At 44.0% G+C, this 13,370-nt stretch overlaps 1 protein-coding gene across 2 annotated transcripts in view; it reads left to right on the top strand.

The window, feature by feature from the left end:
• foxn3 (forkhead box N3) overlaps positions 1–13,370 on the top strand; it is a 375,567-nt gene that overhangs the window by 11,937 nt on the left and 350,260 nt on the right. The gene's annotated exons all lie outside the window — the stretch shown is intronic.

Here is a 13,370-nt window from a genome sequence, read left to right on the forward strand (position 1 = left end):
CTACAATATATATATAGCAGAATAGATAAGGGGGAACCAGTGGATGTGGTGTATTTGGATTTTCAGAAGGCATTCGATAAGGTGCCACACTAGAGGTTGTTAAACAAAATTAAGGCTCATGGGATTGGGGGTAATATACTAGCATGGATTGGTTAATGGACAGAAAACAGAGTAGGAATAAACGGGTCATTTTCGGGTTGGCAGGCTGTAACTAGTTGGGTACCGCAAGGATCAGTGCTTGGGTCTCAGCTATTCACAATCTATATCAATAATTTCGATGAGGGGACCAAATGTAATATATCCAAGTTTGCTGATACAAAGCTGGGTGGGAATGTAAGTTGTGAGGAGGATGCAAGGAGGCTTCAAGGGGATATAGACAGGCTCAGTGAGTGGGCAAGAACATGGCAAAAGAAATATAATGTGGAGAAATGTGAAGTTATCCCCTTTGGTAGGAAAAATAGAAAAGCAGAGTATTTTTTAAATGGTGAGAGATTGGGAAATGTTGGTGTTCAGAGGGACCTGGGTGTCCTTGTACACGAATCACTGAAAGTTAACATGCAGGTACAGCAAGCAATTAGGAAAGCAAATGGTATGTTGGCCTTTATTACAAGATTTGAATATAAGAGTAAAAATGTCTTGCTACAATTACATCGGGCCCTGGTGAGACCACACCTGGAGTATTGTGTACAGTTTTGGTCTCCTTACCTAAGGAAGGATATACTTGCCATAGGGGGAGTGCAACGAAGGTTCACCAGACTGGTTCCTGGGATGGGGGGATTGTCCTATGAGGAGAGATTGAGTAGACTATGCCTATATTCTCTAGAGTTTAGAAGAATGAGAGGTGATCTCATTGAAACATACAAAATTCTTACAGGGCTTGACAGGGTAGATGCAGGGAGGATGTTTCCCCTGGCTGGGGAGTCTAGAACCAGGGGTCACAGTCTCAGAATAAGGGGTCGGCCATTTAGGACTGAGAGGAAGAGAAATTTCTTCACTCAGAGGGTGGTGAATCTTTGGAATTCTCTACCCCAGAGGGCTGTGGAGGCTCAGTCGTTGAGTATATTCAAGACAGAGATTGATAGATTTTTGAATATTATGGGAATCAAGGGATTTCTAGTACCTCCTCCTTTATCAATTTTTATCCCATTCAGTATCTCAACTACCCACTCTTTCATTATGACTTTGGCAGCATCTTCCTTCGTAAAGGCAGATGCAAAGTACACATTTAGTACCTCAGCCATGCCCTTTGCCTCCATGTGTAGGTCCTACCCTTCCTCTTACTACCCGTTACCTATTTATATACCTATGGAAGACTTTTGGATTTTGTTAGCTACCAATCTATTCTCATACTCCCTCTTTGTCCCTCTTATTTCCTTTTTCACTTCCCCTCTGAACTTTCTATATTCAGCCTGGTTCTCACTTGTATTCTCAACCTGACATCTGTCATGCCCCCTTTTCCTGCTACACAGAAACATAGAAGATAGGAGCAGGAGTAGGCCATTCGGCCCCTCAAGCCTGCTCTGCCATTTAATGAGATCATGGCTGATCATCCAAATTCAGTGCCCTGTCCCTGCTTTCTCCCCATATCCCTTGATCCCTTTAGCCTTAAGAAATATATCTAACTCCTTGAATATATTTAATGAATTGGCCTCAACTGCCTTCTGTGGTATAGAATTCCACAGGTTCACCACTCTGGGTGAAGAAATTCCTCCTCATCTCTGTCCTAAATGGCTTACCCCTTATCCTTAGACTGTGACCCCTGGTTCTGGACTAGTTTGCCTAGTCCTGTTAGAATTTTATAAGTTTCGATGAGATTCCCTCTCATTCTTCTAAACTCCGGCGAGTACAAGCCCAATCTCTCCTCATACGTCATTCCTGCCATCCCAGGTATCAGTCTGGTGAATCTTCACTGCACTCCCTCCATGGTAAGAACTTCCTTCCTCAGGTAAGGTGACCAAAACTGCACACAATACTCGAGGTGTGGTCTCACCAAGGCCCTGCACAACTGCAGCAAGACATCATTGCTCCTGTACTCGAATCCTCTCGCTATGAAGGCCAACATAACATTTGCTTTCTTAACCGCCTACTGCACCTGCATGCTTACCTTCAGCAACTGGTGCACAAGGACACCCAGGTATCGTTGCACTTCTCCTTCTCCCAATCTATTGCCGTTCAGATAATCTGCCTTCCTGTTTTTGCCACCAAAGTGGATAACCTCGCATTTATCCACATTATCATGCATCTGCCCAATCACCCAACCTGTCCAAATCATACTGGAGTTTCTCTGCATCCTCCTCACAGCACATACGCCCACCCAGCTTTGTGTCATCTGCAAACTTGGCGATATTACATCTAGTTCCCTCGTCTAGATCATTAATATATATTGTGAATAGCTGGGTCCTAGCACCGATCCCTGCGGTGCCCCACTAGTCACTGCCTGCCACTCGGAAAAAGACCCATTTATTCCAACTCTCTGCTTCTGCCTGCCAACCAGTTCTCTATCCAAGTCAGTATCTTACCCCCAATCCCATGTGCTTTAACTTTGCACGCCAACCTCTTATACGGGACCTTATCGAAAGCCTTCTGAAAGTCCAAATACACCACATCCACTGGTCCTCCCTTATCTATTCTACCAGTTACATCCTCAAAAAATTCTAGTAGATTAGTCAAGCACAATTTACCTTTTGTAAATCCATGTTGACTTTGTCCGATCCTGTCACTGTTTTCCAAGTGCTCTGCTATTACATCTTTTATAATGGACTCTAGCATTTTCCCCGCTACTGATGTCAGGCTTACCGGTCTGTAATTCCCCGTTTTCTCTCTACCACCTTTTTTGAATAGTGGGGTTACATTAGCTACCCTCCAATCCATGGGAACTGTGCCAAAGTCTATAGAATTTTGGAAGATGACCAGCAATGCATCTACTATTTCTACGGCCATTTCCTTAAGTACCCTAGGATGTTGATTATCAGGCCCTGGGGATTTATTGGCCTTGAATCCTGTCAATTTCCCTAACACCATTTCCCTACAAATACTGATTTCATTCAATTCCTCCCTCTCATTAGACCCTATGTTCCCCGACCCCTCTGGGAGGTTATTTGTGTCCTCCTTTGTGAAGACAGAACCAAAGTATGTATTTAATTGGTCAGCCATTTCTTTGTTTCCCATTATAAATTCCCCTGATTCTGACTGCAAGGGACCTACGCTTGACTTCACCAATCTTTTTCTCTTCACATATCTATAGAAGCTTTTACAGAAAGTTTTTATGTTCCCTGCAAGCTTACTCTCGTACTCAATTTTCCTCCTCTTAATTAATCCTTTTGTCCCCCTTTGCTGAATCCTAAACTGCTCCCAATCCTCGGGTTTACTGCTTTTTCTGGCCAATTTATATGTCCTCTCCTTGGATCTTATGCTATCCCTAATTTCCCTTGTTCGCCACGGTTGAGTCACCTTTTTTGTTTTATTTTTATGCCAGACAGGGATGAACAAATTCTGTAGTTCATCCATGCAATCTTTAAATGTTTGCCATTGCCTATCCACAGTCAACCCTTTAAGTAACGTTCCCCAATCCATCCTAGTCAACTTGTGTCTCATACCATGGTAGTTTCCTTTATTTAAATTCAGGACCCTAGTCTCTGAGTCAACTACTTCACTCTCCATCTTAATGAAGAATTCTATCATATTATGATCGCTCCTTCCCAAGGGGCCTTGCACAACAAGATTGCCAATCAATCATTTCTCATTATATAATACCCAGACTAAGATGGCCTGATCTGTACTTGGTTCCTCGACATATTGTTCCAGAAAACCATCCCGTAAACATTCTAGGAATTCCTCCTCCACAGTATTGTTACTAATTTGGTTAGCCCAATCTATATGTAGATTAAAGTCACCCATGATTATTGCACGCGTCTCCAATTACCCATTTAATGCCATCCCCAACCTCAGCATTACTATTTGGGGGTCTGTATACAACTCCCACTAACGTTTTCTGCCCCATGGTATTTCTCAGCTCTGCCCATACAGATTCCACATCATCAGAGTTAATATCCTTCCTTACTATTGTGTTAATCTCCTCTTTAACCAGCAATGCTACCCCACCTCCTTTTCCATTTTGCCTGTCCTTCTTGAATATTAAATAACCCTGGATGTTGAATTCCCAGCCTTGGTCACCCTGGAGCCATGTCTCCGTAATCCCAATTATATCATATCCGTTTACATTTATTTGCGCAGCTAATTCATCCACCTTATTACGAATGCTCCTCGCATTAAGACACAAAACCTTCAGGCTTGTTTTTTTAACACTCTTAGTCCTTTTAGAATTATTATTTACTGTGGCCCTGTTTAATTTACATCCTTGATTTCTCTGCCTTCCACTTTTGCTTTTCTCCTTCCTGTCTTTTGCTTCTATCCTTGCTTCCCTGCCATTTTAGTTTAAACCCTCCCCAACAGCACTAGCAAACACTCCCCCTAGGACATCAGTCCCGGTCCTGCCCAGGTGCAAACCATCCAGTTTGTACTGGTCCCACCTCCCCCAGAACCGGTTCCAATGTCCCAGGAATTTGAATCCCTCCCCCTTGCACCATTCCTCTAGCCACGTATTCATCTGAAATATCCTTCTATTTCTACTCTGACAAGCACATGGCACTGGTAGCAATCCTGAGATTACTACCTCTGAGGTCCTATTTTTTAATTTACCTCCTAACTCCCTATATTCAGCTTTCAGGACCTCATCCCGCTTTTTACCTATATTGTTGGTACCTATATGCACCACGACAGCTGGCTGTTCACCCTCCCCCTCCAGAATGCCCTGCAGCCGCTCCGAGACATCCTTGACCCTTGCACCAGGGAGGCAACATACCATCCTGGAGTCTCGTTTGCGGCCGCAGAAACGCATTTCTATTCCCCTTACAATAGAATCCCCTATCACTAAAGCGCTCCTGCTCTTTTTCCTCCCGTGCTGTGCAGCAGAACCACCCATGGTGCCAGGAAGTTGACTACTGCTGCCTTCCCCCGATAAGCCATCTCCCCCAACAATATCCAAAGCATTGTTCATCTTACTCTGTCTTTCCTCATCCAGGGAGCTCAGGCTTTGGTTGCCCTACTTTTCCCCCTCGTGGGAATGTACCTCGATTGTACCCGAACCATCTTTAAAGGCAGACCATTGTTCGATTACAGTTTTGTCTGCCAATATTTGATTCCAATTTACCCGGGCCAGATCCATTCTCTGCCCACTGAAATTGGCCTTCCTCCAATTAAGTATTTTTACTCGAGATTGCTCCCTGTCCTTTTCCATAGTTAGTCTAAACCTTATGATATTGTGATCACTGTTCCCTAAATGTTCCCCTACTGACACTTGCTCTACTTGACCCACCTCATTCCCCAGAATTAGATCCAGCAATTTCTCCTTCCTCATTGGGCCGGAAACATACTGATCAAGAAAGTTCTCCTGAACACACTTCAGAAATTCTTCCCCCTCTCTGCCCTTTACACTATTACTATCCCAGTCTATATTAGGGTAGTTGAAGTTCCCTCATTATTACTACAGGTAGACTATCCTTTATCCGAAAACCTCGGGACCAGCCATGTTTCGGTTTTCGGAAAATTTCGGATTTCGGAAGGTATTTTATAAGACTGGGAAATTTGTCAGGGGTGGGGGTCGGCCGGGGGTGGGGGTCGGCCGGGGGTGGGGGTCGGCGGGGGGTCGGGGTCGGCGGGGGGGTCGGGGTCGGCGGGGGGAGCGTAAGTCGTGCGCCACTCTGGTCATGTCGTGCGCACGACTTGCGCTGAACGAAAAAACTTTCGGTTTTTAGAGGTTTTCGGTTTTCGGAAGTTCGGATAAAGGATAGTCTACCTGTACTCTATAGTTCTTGCACCTCTCTGTAATTTCCCTGAAAATTTGCTCTTCTATATCTTTCCCACTAGTTGGTGGCCTATAGAATTCACCTAGTAGTGTAATGGCACCTCTATTATTTCTTAACTCTAACCAAATAGATTCTGTCCTTGACCCCTCCAGCACTGTAATATTCTCCTTAACCAACACTGCCACACCACCTCCTTTCTTTCCTGAACACCTTATATCCAGGAATATTTAGTATCCTACCCTTTTTTGAGCCAGGTCTCCATTATCGCAAGTATTACAAGGCAAATGAATGTTGAATGTTTAAATGTCTTAATCTAAATGTACACTCTCGGGAGCCGCAAGCCTACATTTCGTTGTACTGCACTTGTGCACTAACAATGACAATAAAGTTGATTATTATTATAACATCATATTTCCATGTGTCTATTTGTGCCTGCAGCTCACCAGCCTTGTTTACCACACTTTGTGCATTCACACACACGCACTGTAAACCTGTTAGACCTCCTTGTATTCTCTCTTAGCCTGACCCCGCCTAATACCATACTATTTCCTACTCTTGTGCTATCTGTCTCTCCCAATCCTTTGTGCACCTTGTTTCTCCTTTCTAATGCTACATCCTGGTGCCCATCCCCCTGCCAAATTAGTTTAAACACCCCCCAACAGCACTAGCAAATCCCCCTGCGAGGACATTGGTCCCAGCTCTGTTGAGGTGCGACCCATCCGGCCTGTACAGGCCCCACCTCCCCCAATGTCCCAGGAATCTGGAGCCCTTCCTCCTGCACCATTTCTCCAGCTATGCATTCATCTGCTCTATCTGTACTCACTAGCTCGTGGCACTGGGAGTAATCTGGAGATTACTGCCTTTGTGGTCCTGCTTTTTAATCTCTTTCCTAGCTCCCTAAAATCTGTCTGCAGGATCTCCTCTTTCTACCTATGTTGTTGACACCGATATGGACCACGGCCTCTGGCTTTTCTCTCGCCCCCCCGCCCCCTCCTGAATGTTCTGTAGCCGTTCAGTGACATCCTTGACCTTGGCACCAGGGAGGCAATATACCATCCTGGACGCTCGTCTGCGGCTCCAGAAACGCCTGTCTGTTCCCCTAACTATCGAATCTCCTATCACTATTGTTTTCCCGATCTTCCTTCTCCCTCCCCTGTACAGCTGAGCCACCCGTGTTGCCATGTACTTGGCTCTGGCTGTACTCACCAGTCCTGAATACTGGTTGGAGAGTGAGATGCACTCTGGACTCCTGCACTACCTGCTTGGTCCACCTTGTCTGTCTGACGGTCACCCATTCCTTCTCTGCCTGCTCAATCTTGCGCTGCGGGGTGACCACCTCCTGAAACGTGCTATCCACGTAGCTCTCGGCCTCACGGATGTTCTGCAGTGACGCCAGCTGCTGCTCAAACTCCGAAATCTGGAGCTCGAGCTCCTCCAGCTGACGACACTTCCTGCACATGTGGTTGTCCAGGACAAGGGAAGCATTCTGGAGTCCTAACATAGCACAAGATGTGCATTCCATGGGACCGAGGTGCCCTGCCATGCCTCTACTTAATAGATTATTAAGTAACTTAACAGAAATAAACTTAAGACTTTAAAAAAAAACCTACTCACCAATCAGCTCCTTCCCTTGCTCTGACGCCACTTATCTCGCTCCCTGACACTTGCGCTCCCTCCGGGCTCTTGGGGCTACCTTTATCTGCAGCTACTCCTCTTGCTCTCCTGCAGGTCTGCTCTCATGTCTACTAACTTAGAGACTAACACAGGTTCTGTGGCTCCGCTCCTCCTTTTTAGTCAGACGTCTCCACTGTCTTCCGCCTCTCCACCGAATTCCTGCGCTCACAAAATTCCTCCACTCTGCTTGCGATTCACTCCATTTGCATTCACCCAGCTCTGTCTCCAAGCTCTGTGCTCAAGCTTCGGAAAGGGCTGCTCTCTATCTCATTCAATCTTAGTCTGGTTTACGAGAGGAGGTCTCCTACTGTTCTTTTGGCACTGCCTCCCTAACTCTATTCTACATGTTCTTTTCCTCTTGCTCCATGTCCATTTTGTTTTCCTTCTCTCTAAAGTGCTCTGGGATGTGAGAAGTGCTTATAAATGTTTTTAATGTAGTCAGGTTGTGGTGTCACATGGACCAAATCATTTAGATCCCGATATTGGTCTGCTAATTGTGTGGTTCCAGGGGCAAATCTGATTGTTGGGGTTTGAGACAAAATCACCACATTTTTGGCCACCTTGATGGTTCCCTGTTTCTTTCCCCATCAAACCTCCAATCTGTGCATTGTGCTTGGCCTCTGCTTCCTCTCTGATCCAGCTCCAGTCCTGATCCTTTCCTCCAAAGTGCTCCAGCCCTGTTATTGCTTATCTACCTGCCCACCTTGAGTGCTCTCGCTCCATTTCCTGCCTCACGCCAAAGCCTGCCCCCAATAATCCAGCCTTATTCTTGTACCCGGCTATCCAGCACTGCATCTGATGGCCTCCATCCCCAAAGCTCCTCTTTCTGCTCCCCAGTGCTATGCTGACAGCCTTTAGCCTGAAAGCCTCCTTCTCCCCACCACACTATCCTGCTCTCTGTTCCCCAGTGTTGGGACTGTGAGCAGTGCTGCAGGAAATTCTCTGGTATATTATAACATGTCATTCAATCTGAAGGATATTCTATGGCAGGTGCTGCAGTATTATCCTGCTTTGTTCTGCAGGCTATAAGTTTCTGACTGAAAATGTATACGTTTACCCTGTAATAATACTGCAGTACTTAAGTCTTTCAAGCTGTGAAATTAGAACCTGCCATATGCCAGGTTTAAATTGGTCTTTTTTTTGCAGGCTGAAGGGAGAGCGTGTCTGTTTTAAAAAATTTGGTGTATTGATGCTACTTTGAACAACATATTTCTCCTCTCAGATGTTTTTTTGATTTGAGTTTCGAGTTCATTTTGGTAGATTAGGATAGAATGCTTCTCTGATACAACAGGAAGGTTCTTCGCACCCATTTTGTAACCTCAATTTCATGTACGCAACATACTTCATTCCGATTCTTCGTTTATATAAAAACAAAAGTTTCTGGTGACTGAAATCTCGGGTTTCACTCCTACTTTTTAGCGTATTTCTCCACAAGGGCTTAGCTGTACCTTTTTATATATTCATTTCCAGATGCATGTCATGGTACATGCTTTAAATTTGTAATTTCTTGCCTTTCAGCTGCAGGTGGTTTGAATATTAAGCTGAAGATTCTGTTAAATGTGACACTAAATTACTGAAACCTCAATTTGTAAGTTTCATCTTCTCCTCCCACCCCCACTCCCCCCTCCTCAGATCTTGTGCTTGTATAGTTGTATAGTTAAAAAAATGCATGCTCTGTTGGATAAATAAATGATGGCGATACATATGTGGCCTGTGGCTGGGAGACCAGTCAGTTCAGAAACTTTTATACGCTCAGCAGGAAAGAATTGTGCTCACTTAGGAATGTTGTATGTTTGAAAAACTGCACCCAGTTTCTTCCTCCATTTTGTAAACATTACTCCTTTTAGGCGCAACATGAAATACCCTAACTGAAGATAACAAGCACCTGACTTTTTCAGAAACGCCCTCTAACAGTACGCTTCAGTTAGCTGCTTGGAGCTGTGTGATACCCATGTGTGTTTGTTCATTCAGCCTCTTTATAAAAAAAATTAAAAAAAAATAATCTTTTTTTAGAGCAGTGTCTTGCCTTGTGGAGAATCACAAGGGTGAACTGCTGTCCTTCCATTCCACAGGATAGCAGCCTTGTATCCCAGTGTACTTTAATTTTAGTTGGCCTTCAATGCGTATGCAGCCATTTGTGAAACTCGTTCCAATTTATTTGGTTTGATCTTAAGGAATCCCTATAAATATTGGTAGGAGAAAAACAGAATTGCTGATGTATGTAAACAGTCTCCCTAGTTACAAGGATTTTGGCACCTTTGTTGTCCAGTTTGGATGTCCTTGTTTTACTGTTTCTATTTTAAACAGAACTTGGACAGGAGATTATGATGATAAATTGACCAAAAAATGTTTTTGAACCCGTATGTATATTGGAAAAAGTTCACCCTTCACCAGCTTAACAGCAGCTGATAAACACAAACTGGACATGCCTGAACAACGACATCATTCACTGTGTATTAACTAAAGTCTTAAGGTTTTTTTTTTAATAGAGTCCAAAACATCTCTAATGTTTCTTGGTAAGTACTTTGCAAATGAAAGAAAATTCTGCGGAATATTTTTAAAAGTAAAACAATTTCCCTAACAGCAATGAGGCAAACTGTTCATGCAGCAGAATTGCTCCAATGTTCGTTACACTTCTAATTAATCCCTTCTTCCCATTAATGTCCTCTATATATCAGGCAAATGAACCAAAAAAAAAAATCAGTACAGGAAACTTTCGATTAACCGGCCCCTAAATAACCGGAAATGTCGGTTAACCGGCAAAATTCAGGAGTCGGTTCAGGTAACTTTTATTACTTGCACAGCAACAAATGGAGGAAGGCAAGGGTGTGGCTGCAGCTGTTGCTAAGCTACAGAGACGCTTGCAACTTGTGGACGTTGTTCTGAAGCTGTTGCTAAGCAACAGGGTTTGTTGCTTTATACGGAGCTCTCGGCTCCGTATCTTTTACTATAGCGTTCGGTTATCCGGAATTTTTAATGAACCGGCACCACGTCGGTCCTGTCCGTGCTGGATACCAGAAAGTTTCCTGTAACTTGTGCACCGTAGGGGATTGCATGAGATTAACTTCTCCATCTCTTCCATTTCATAGGTGACGACTTAGGGTGAGGAACTGTGTCCCGCAATCTTAATTATGGGGGAGCTGTCCACCCCATGGTGGTCTTTGTATTGCTTTGAGCGGGACTGTTGTTTGCCTCGGCTCGCTTATCTCTCTCTGGTGGCAAACTGCTCAGCTCCATCAAGCTACAGCAAAAACCCGAGAATGCTGGAAACGCTCAGCAGGTCAGGCAGCATCTGTGGAGAGAGTTAACCTTTCCGGTCGATGACCTTTCGTCAGAACTGGCAAACCTTACAGACGTAACGGGTTTTAAGCAAGTAGAGGGGCTGGGAGAGGGGAGGAAAGTACAAAAGGTAAGGTCTGTGATAGGGTGGAAGGCAGGAGAGATTTCTCTAGTTATGTCGTTCAGCATTCTTTTGGCTTTGTTGATTGCTGCTCTGCTTTGGTTGAACATGTTAAGTGTTGAATCTACTGAGGCTCCTAGGTTTTCAGTTTCATCCTTAGCTATTTCAACATGATTCCCTGGAGTAAGTGAGTCACCTATTTTTCATTCCTGTGTTCAACACTTTACGTTTGCCTGCCATAAATGTCATCTTTTATTCGTCTGCCTACTTGTATATTTTATCCAACTCATTGTGGTGACGCCAAACTAGGAGGGGCAGTGGCATCAGAGCTCCAATTCTTCTGCCTCTTCTAGTTTGGTGTCAACTTCATATTTGACCACTTGGCATTGAGTGTCTATGTAAATTAGAAGCATTAGTGGTTCCAACATTAGGACATCCCACACAGTACTTTCACCCCCACCATATCGCGCATAACCTGTTTTATACCAACAGCCATTTTTTTCCCCCATTCCTCGGGTTTACCGTGAATCAGCTTTACACTGTCAGTGCTTATGTTTTGTTTGGGTTTTGATGGGTTAACTAAAACTTTGTAGTTTTGCTGGTTAGAATGTGTTCAAATTAAGCTTAGGAACAGGGTGGGGTAATGAAATACATTTTCACTCAAGGGCAGTATATGGCAAGGCACAAAATGGCAAATCCAGCCTGAGTAACTGCTTCCTTGTGTGGTCAGTAATCTGGCCTCCTTTTCAGTGGGTAGAATTTTCTAACTCTAAATATGTAGACCACAATATCAGCCAAAATGATTACTGCCAGTAGGCCATCAAAATCTTGTGGTAGATGGTTACCTTGATTGGCTACTGAGGCGGCAGCACAGGCATTTCCTTCTGACCAATAGTACTTTGCATTGGTTGAGGTTGTCACCTCTGAATTCCTACATTATAAGTGACTACACTTCAAAAGTACTTCATTGGCTGTAAAATGCTTTGGAACGTCATGAGGTCGTGAAAGGCGCTATATAAATGCAAGTCTTTTTTTTGAATGAGGATAGGTTTCTTTGGGGTTTCTCTTGATGGCTTGGCAGGTCAATAAATTGAAGATCCTGGGTTTGATCCCTGGTCTCTGTTTAATTAGATGATCTCACCTGGGACACTACAGATAGCTTCTGTGTCCCTGGATTGGAGTGGGAGTGGTGAGAGAATCAGACTGGCTTCCTCCTCGTATCTAAGCTGGGACCCTTACTGGAAAATGTGCTTGTGTTGGTGTTGGGTGAAGACAAGATTGAGCTTGGCTGTGAAACCTCACTCCCACAGTGGAATGGTCCATTTTTCCTCCTGTCTAGGCTTGAGTAAGAAGCAGCCACTTCAGCAATGTACTAGAGAGCTGCTGGTCCCTGTGGAGTCATACAGCAGCATGAGTCAGCATCTTCAGAAATGTAGGGAAATTTTGGGACAAAATTGTGTGCGTGACATCTTCACGCGAAGGCTGGAGAATGCCATGGAATTTAGTGCAACTATAAATTCAGTATTTCCTGAATGCGAACTATTAACAGTCTACCTGTCCAGTCCCCTGCACCGACTTGGGAGATTTCGCAACCATTTTCTGGAAGAATTTATTTTCCACATTATAATTGCCGTGCACAACTTGGCTGCTGCGTTTCCCTACATTGCAACAGTGACTACACTTTTAAAGAAAAAAAAAAAGTAGCTTATTAGCTGTAAAGTGCTTTTTGTGATTTCCTGAGGTTATGAAAGGTGCTACATAAATGCAAGTTAATCCTTTTACAATTTCTGGCCCATAGTATAGTGCAAAATCTGCTGTTTCCATACTGCAAGGCTCAAAGCTTGCTTTGTGAATTAGTTTTTGCCCAGTACCAAAAGTTCCTAGCGTAATCTGTTAATTCTTTGCAGCAGAAGGGGTGGTCAGGGATGAATGACGAGAGTTGGTCCTGAGCTGCTTTGCAGGAGTGCTGAAGCCGCAAGTGTGCATGCAATTCAAAACCAAGGACTGACCCTCCACATGCCCGTAATTCATCCCCTGACCATCTGTTATTGTGTACAAAATATACAAAGCACTTTTCATCCCTGTTTTCCTTTGTGACAGATAGCTAGTGTTGTCTGGGTGAGTGGAGTGCACAAATGAGGATGTAGCTGCACAGTTAGTGATGAATAATGACTGACGCTGTGAGTGTGACAGCACAATGCCAGATATCCTAACTTTGGAAATAATTGATTTTTGGTTACCCTTTTATCCCAGCCTTGGAAACTTCAGTTTTATACACAGTGCCAGAGCCATCGGTCACTATCCAAATGTTTCATGCAAGTAAATGTTAAAGGTATATTTTTGTGAATATGGATGGAGAACGTTCCACCAAATTTGCCTAAATCAGTATCTAAACTATTTTGATTCTCTTTTTTGATCTTGGGTACAGCAGA

Source organism: Somniosus microcephalus, chromosome 12, assembly GCF_052327205.1.
Source record: "Somniosus microcephalus isolate GS21.2 chromosome 12, FLI_Smic_1.0, whole genome shotgun sequence".
Lineage (NCBI taxonomy): Eukaryota > Metazoa > Chordata > Chondrichthyes > Squaliformes > Somniosidae > Somniosus > Somniosus microcephalus.